General features: G+C 57.4%; 1 long non-coding RNA gene across 1 annotated transcript; it reads right to left on the reverse strand.

The window, feature by feature from the left end:
* Positions 1 to 1,433: 1,433 nt before the first annotated feature.
* On the reverse strand, positions 1,434 to 3,101 carry LOC123625410. The gene is made up of 3 exons (XR_006730494.1): positions 2,967 to 3,101; positions 2,358 to 2,652; positions 1,434 to 1,947 (listed from the first exon to the last, which is right to left on the reverse strand). It is a non-coding gene; the product is annotated as an uncharacterized LOC123625410 (long non-coding RNA).
* Between the last annotated feature and the right edge of the window lie 3,244 nt (positions 3,102 to 6,345).

Consider the following 6,345-nt stretch of genomic DNA (forward strand, 5'->3'; position numbering starts at 1 on the left):
ACACTTACTTCAGAGACCCAGTATGCTAGGTGCTTCATGCTGACTGGCTTTTTGCTTTAAAAGTCTGGCTGGCAGTCCTGAATTAAATAAACATGTCAACAATAATTACTTTCAGCAAAAGGGACAAATATAGGAGGGTTAGCTCAGGAGAGCCTACACAGGGTATTCATTTGTCACAAACCTACGGCACAGCTTGGTCTATCGGTGGGGATTGCAGAGATGGCCAGCTTAGGGCACCTTGGCTGCAGACTCTCTGGACTCCCGACAAGGGCCACTGGAACATGTTCTTTTCATGTTGAATTTTAGTTCTGATTTTTTTTTTTTTTTTTTGAGACAGAGTCTCACTCTGTTGCCCGGGCTAGAGTGCCGTGGCGTCAGCTTAGCTCACAGCAACCTCAAACTCCCGGGCTCAAGCGATCTTCCTGCCTCAGCCTCCCGAGTAGCTTGGACTACAGGCATGCGCCACCATGCCCAGGTAATTTTTTCTATTTTTAGTTGTTTGGCTAATTTCTTTCTATTTTTAGTAGAGATGGAGGTCTCGCTCTTGCTCAGGCTGGTCTCCAAACTCCTGACCTTGAGCAATCCTCCCGCCTCGGCCTCCCAGAGTGTTAGGATTACAGGCGTGAGCCACCGTGCCTGGCCAGTTCTGATATTTTTTAAAAAGCCTTTTATTCACCTGTGTGGCATAAGATACTTTCATTCAGCATCGAGCTTTGCAGCTCAGAAACCCAGATAAATGACATCTGAGTTTCCTGTAAAATCCCAGAGCAAATGTTAATACATACAAACCAACTGGCTATTCTGTCTAATGTTTGGGTCGTTCTAACTCCCACTGAGTCTTCCAGTTAAGTGCCTCAGCCACGGCAACAACTTGCTAAAGGCCTGGATGTTAGGACAACAAGAGCGTTTAAAAGTTAACAACAATTTTTGTACATTTTAAAATAACAAAAAGAGTGGAATTGGAATGTTCCTAACACAAAGAAATGATAAATGCTTGAGGTGACAGATACCCCAGTTACCCTGATTTGATGACACAGTATATGTCTGTGTCAAAACATCACATGTGCCCCATAAATGTTTACAACTATTATGTATCCATAATTAAAAATTCTAAAAAGGGTGATGTCTAAGAAGACTGGACTTTCTTTTAGAGATAAATATTGAAGTATTTACAAATGAAATGATATAATATGTACGGGATTTGCCTCAAAAAGACCCAGCAGGAGACAGGTGATTGAGGATAGAGAAGAAAGGAGATTGGCCAATGAGTTGGTAACTGTTGAACCAGGGTGATGGGCACACGTGGGTTGATTGTACCATTCTCTCTACTTTCATATGATTGAAAATGGTCTTAAAGAGAAGTGAAAGATAAATAGACATTGGCCCCTGGAATCAGACCGCCTGTCAATCACCACCTGGGCAACATTAGACAACACCACTGTCTGTATCATTTATTCATTTCTCAAATGGGACTCCTTATTACACAAAAATTACTGTTGCAGTCACTAGGGCTGCATAACAGGGAACCCTAAAAGGTAGCGGCTTAATACAATGGTAACATTTGTTTTGCTCATAAATCTGCAACTTGGCCCAGACTGTGGGGCCAGCTCACCTCAGCCCCACTCACCACCCTTCCCAGGACACACATCTCAGGGCTCACTCGTGCCTGGCAGTCGAGGCCGGCTGTTGCCTGAGACCTCAGCGGGACCACCAGCCAGAACACGCAGGTGGCCTCTCACCCCGCCTGCTTCCTCACGAGCCTAGTGGTGAGGCAGCCTAGTTCCAACAGGACCCTTTCCAGAGAGCTGAACCCTTCTTGTGGTGCAGCCTTGGAAGTCACATGACATCTCTTCTGCCACACTCTATTGGCCGGAGGAGTCACAAGCCCCAACAATGTTTAAGCAGAAGCGGCACAGATGGGGAGAGTCTTGATGGGAATGGAAGGTTCTGGAAGACGGGGGATCAGAAATACTGCTGTGGCGGCTTTGAGAAAACACAAACTGCCACCCCAGCGACTGAGTGGCCCAAGCCCACCCTCCGTGGCCGCTAGCTTGCTGACATCCCACCACCCACCCAGCTTCGTCCCTGAGAGGTAAAAACACCTCTTGGGCATCAGGGAGGCCGGTAGCTCAGCTTGTCCCAGTGGGGCATGAAACCATTCTAGAGGGTTTTAAACAGCAGTTTTTATTTTTGTTTGCTTTGTAAACTAAAGAAACATGGGAACTGTTAGCCTGCCTCACTGACGAGACTTTCATGCTCAAATGCCCTGACACTGGAGCTGGGGGAGAGTGAGGCCCGGGTGGGCAGCCAGGGCCTCGGTGGTGACTTTGATTGGCTGAAGCGACACAGGGACCCACCTGTGAGCGGGAGCCTTTCCTGCACTCTGGGCCGAAGGAAGTCCACCCGTCAGTTCGTGCGTCTTCGGCCAGCCTTTTCCATTCGCAGCTAGGAACAAACTCCCCTTCCCGGATGCTTTTCTTTGGTTTGTTTTGCTTTTGGAAAAGGGCATGGGCTGGGAGTTGAACCTTCTGGCTTCCAGCACTGGATGGGCCACCTGGGGCAGGTTACCTACCGCACTGTGCTTAGCTTCTTCCCCCGAAAGTCAGGGAACCTTCTTCGTAGGGTCGCCGGGAGAAGCCATGAGACACGGCTCTGTGCACAAAGGCCTTGGCTCAGAGCGTGGCGCGCACCGCGGGGACGGCCCGCAGGCCTGGGGCCGCGGACCGCGTTTGGCGATGGAACTTCGTCGCGCGCCCGGGCCCTGCCTTCCTTTCCCTGGGCGTCCTCCCTGCCCGCCCCGCTCCCCGGAACTCCCACCCGCACCCTGCCCCGCTCCGGCCTCCCAGCTCCACATCGCGCCCCCACCACCCTCAGTGTTAATTCGCAGCGTTTGCCGCCCTGTGCTTGCGCCCGAGGGCGTCGATGCTGCATAGGCCCCGCCATCTGCCCCACTCCCGCTCCCGCACCTGCACGTAGCCGGCACCCCCAAACGCCCGGCGGTGAGCAAACGGACGGAAGCCGGCGCTGCTGCCGAATGAGCACGCGGGAGCCCCAGGCACCCGGCCGGGGTGGGGTCCGCGGCCCGGCGGGGTCGGCGGGGGAGGGGGCTCCGCGGGGCCCGGGCCTGCAGGGGGCGCGCGCGGAGCGGGGCGGGGCCGCACCTGTCCTGCCGGCCGGGGACGGACGCCAGGGGCGCCGGGGCCCCGGAGCAGCTGCGCGCCCCGCCCCGCGGGCTCCTCCCCGCCGCCGCGGCCCCCGGGCCGCTGCCCCGATGCGCTGCGCCAGGAGCCCGGGCCGAGCCGCCGCCGCAGCTGTTGGGGCGCCCGGGCCGGGTGACGCCGCCGCTGCCCGTGCCCCTCTCAGACCCCGCCGGCCGCATGGAGCCCCCGGAGGGCGCTGGCCCGGGAGGTGAGTAGGGCCCCGGACCCCGGGACCCCCAAGCCGCGCCTTCCCGGCGGCGAGCCGCAGCCCCTCCCCCCCGGCCCACCGGCCGGCCGCGCCGGGAGAGCTGGGGGCGGGGAGCGGGGCTGGGGGCGCACAGACCGAGTCTCCGCCCCCCGTTCTCTGCGCTCCTGGTCCGGGAAGCCGCGCCCGGCGGGCTCCTTGGTGGGCGGCCCAGAGTTTCGTCCTGAACCCCCTCCCCGCCGAGCCGGCCGCGGAGCCGGGCAAAGGCGAGCCGGGGCCGGAGTTTGGGGGTCCCAGTCGCTGCGGCGTGGAGGCGACGCTGCGCGCTCGCCGGCGTGTTCGCTTTGTTCACCCCAACGGCGACCGAGGCGGGGAGAGGGTCGGCAGGCAGAGACCCTACCGGGGGCCGGGCCGAGCTAGGAGCCCGGTGGGGGCGGGGGGAGGTGCCGGGCGCGGCCTGCCGGGGGCTCCGGCGGCTGCAGGGGCGGCCGGTCGGGCCGAGGCCCAGGAGCGCAGACGTCCGGGCGGGGAGGAAGGTGTGCGGGGACTGACCTCCCCTCGAAGCCCCCGTCAGCTGCTGGGGAGGCGGCCTTGACGGCTGAGACCCCACCGCGGGTCGCCCCCTTGGAGTCTGGCTCCAGACTGGGGGTGGCTGGTAATGGCAGGAAAACCCTCAGAACCACCCCCTTCCCTCTCAGAGCCCTTTCCAGAAGGGTTTTCTAGGTTCCATGGGCCTAGGAACTTGGCTATAAATCGCAGACGCCTCTGCCTGCCTGGCCAGGCCCACCACCTCCCGGGTTTCCTGGGGTGTCCCATCCCAGGGGGCCAGCAGGTGCCAGGGGTACAGACCAACCCGCTCCCCCCTAACTACACAGGGGCCTCCTGCAGAGCCCCGAGGGCCGTCGCCAGAGCTGTCTGTCTGGAGGCAGGGGGTCCACCTGCCCCTGTGCACGCGTAGTCCAAGGTGGGGGATGATGTCCTGTGTGGGGGGCCCTTGTCACATTGCTCTAAGCACCACCGGGGGCATCCAGGGACTAGCAGGTCTGGGTTTTCTGTTTTGTCATTTGCGGGAGGGAATCAGAGCTTTCTTGCTATTGACAGTCCCAGGACCCCGGGACTTCCCAGTGGACACAGGAAGCGGGACAGTTGCAGTGCCAGGGCTCCAGGAGTTCAGCGCTGGTTCCAGGCTGTGACTTGTGAGCCTTTAGATGTTGACAAAGCAGCTGGGCCCTCTGAGCCTCAGTTTCCACGTCTGTCAGTGGAGACAGCCCTCCTGCCTTGCAGGGCTGTGGAAGCCCAGTGAGAAGACAGAGGTGAGGCATTTGGGAAGAGGAGATTAACATCTAGTCTCTTTTCCTTCGGGGAACGGAAGGGGGACTTCCCAGCCGCTTGAAAGGCACCAAGAGCAGGTTCAGCGTCTGAGTCCGTCCCTCGCTGGGGGCGTCACACGGCTACCTCACTCCGTGCACAGACACGTGTTCACCTGGGTCCTACTCTGGCGGGCACTGCGCCTGCAGCAGGGCACAGCAGGACAGGCCAAGCCCTGTCCTCGGAGGGCTCATACTCCTCCACACCCTTGGCCTGTCTCCCTGTCTGCAAAGTGGCTGGCGATCTGTACTCTGTGGGACCTCGTGAGGTCACACGTTGGGGACTGTGACTGTCATTGTCTTGAGTTCTCACGTACCTTTGAAAACTACAGAAGTCAAAAGAACATCATGATAAAACCCCATGTACCACAACCCGGCCCCCCGCCCCACAGCCTGCTCATCCAGACTGTCACCAACGACCCTTCAGTAGTATTTTGAGGCAAACTTAGACATATTTCATCCATAAATGTTTCTTAAATTATCTCTAAAAGATTTTTATAAAGCATCATTAAAATACTATTTTTGCCAGGCACGGTGGTGCACAGCTATAGTCCCAGCTACTTGGGAGGCTGAGGTGGGAGGATTGCTTGAGCCCAGGAGTTCAAGGCCAGCCTGGGCAGCATACTGAGACCCCATCTCTTAAAAAAAATTACTTTTTTATTTTTTAGACATCTTCTTCCTCTGTTGCCCATGCTAAAATCCAGCGGTGCCATCATACCTTACTGCAACTTCCAATTCCTGGACTCAAGTGATCCTCCTACCTCAGCCTCCCAAGTAGCTAGGACTACAAGTGTACCACCACACCCAGCTAATTTTTTTTTTTTTTTGTAGAGACAGGTCTCACTATTGCCCAGGCTGGTCTCAAACTCCTGGCCTCAAGTGATCCTCCTGCCTCAGCCTCCCAAAGTGCTGGGATTACAGGTATTAGCCATCACACCCAGCCCCCCAAAACTATTTTTGCACCTAAACAAATTAACAATAATTTCTTAATATCAAAGTGTGCAGAACATGGAGGTGAGAAGTATGGGCAGTGGGTGAAGAGGGCCCTCCCTGAGCCCCACCTGGTGCTGTTGGAAGCCAGGGCTCTCGCCCACCTCAGTCTATTGAAGGGTCTGAATCCAGAGACAGCAGAGATGGGGTACAGGGGCCCCCTACCTCTGTGACCATCTCTTCTTGTCTGCAGCCCTTTTGGTTTTTATGACACTCATTCACTCACTTTGTTCATTCATTCATCCGTGCAGCGGCGTGTGCAGTTGCTCCTGGAGGCTCTGGGTGCACAGCAGGGAACATGAGATTTGGGCCAAGTGTTCGAATCACGAATGTGCTGGAAAATAGGTCAGCAGCAGAGCACGAGGTATCGGCAATCAGCCCTTGGGGTAGCCTTGGTGGGCAGGGCTGAGGCTGCCCTAGTGCCCACCTGGCAGTCAGCGCGGCAGCTCCTGCAGGGCGCTGGGCCCCGCTTGACAGGGGCTGTGCTGGACTGAGGACCAAGACATTGCTGTGACCCCACCCACGAGGTCCTTCCTGGGGCATCAGAAACCCCTGCTTACCTCTGCCCGCCCAGCTTATGGCT

This window comes from Lemur catta, chromosome 20 (genome assembly GCF_020740605.2).
Source record: "Lemur catta isolate mLemCat1 chromosome 20, mLemCat1.pri, whole genome shotgun sequence".
Lineage (NCBI taxonomy): Eukaryota > Metazoa > Chordata > Mammalia > Primates > Lemuridae > Lemur > Lemur catta.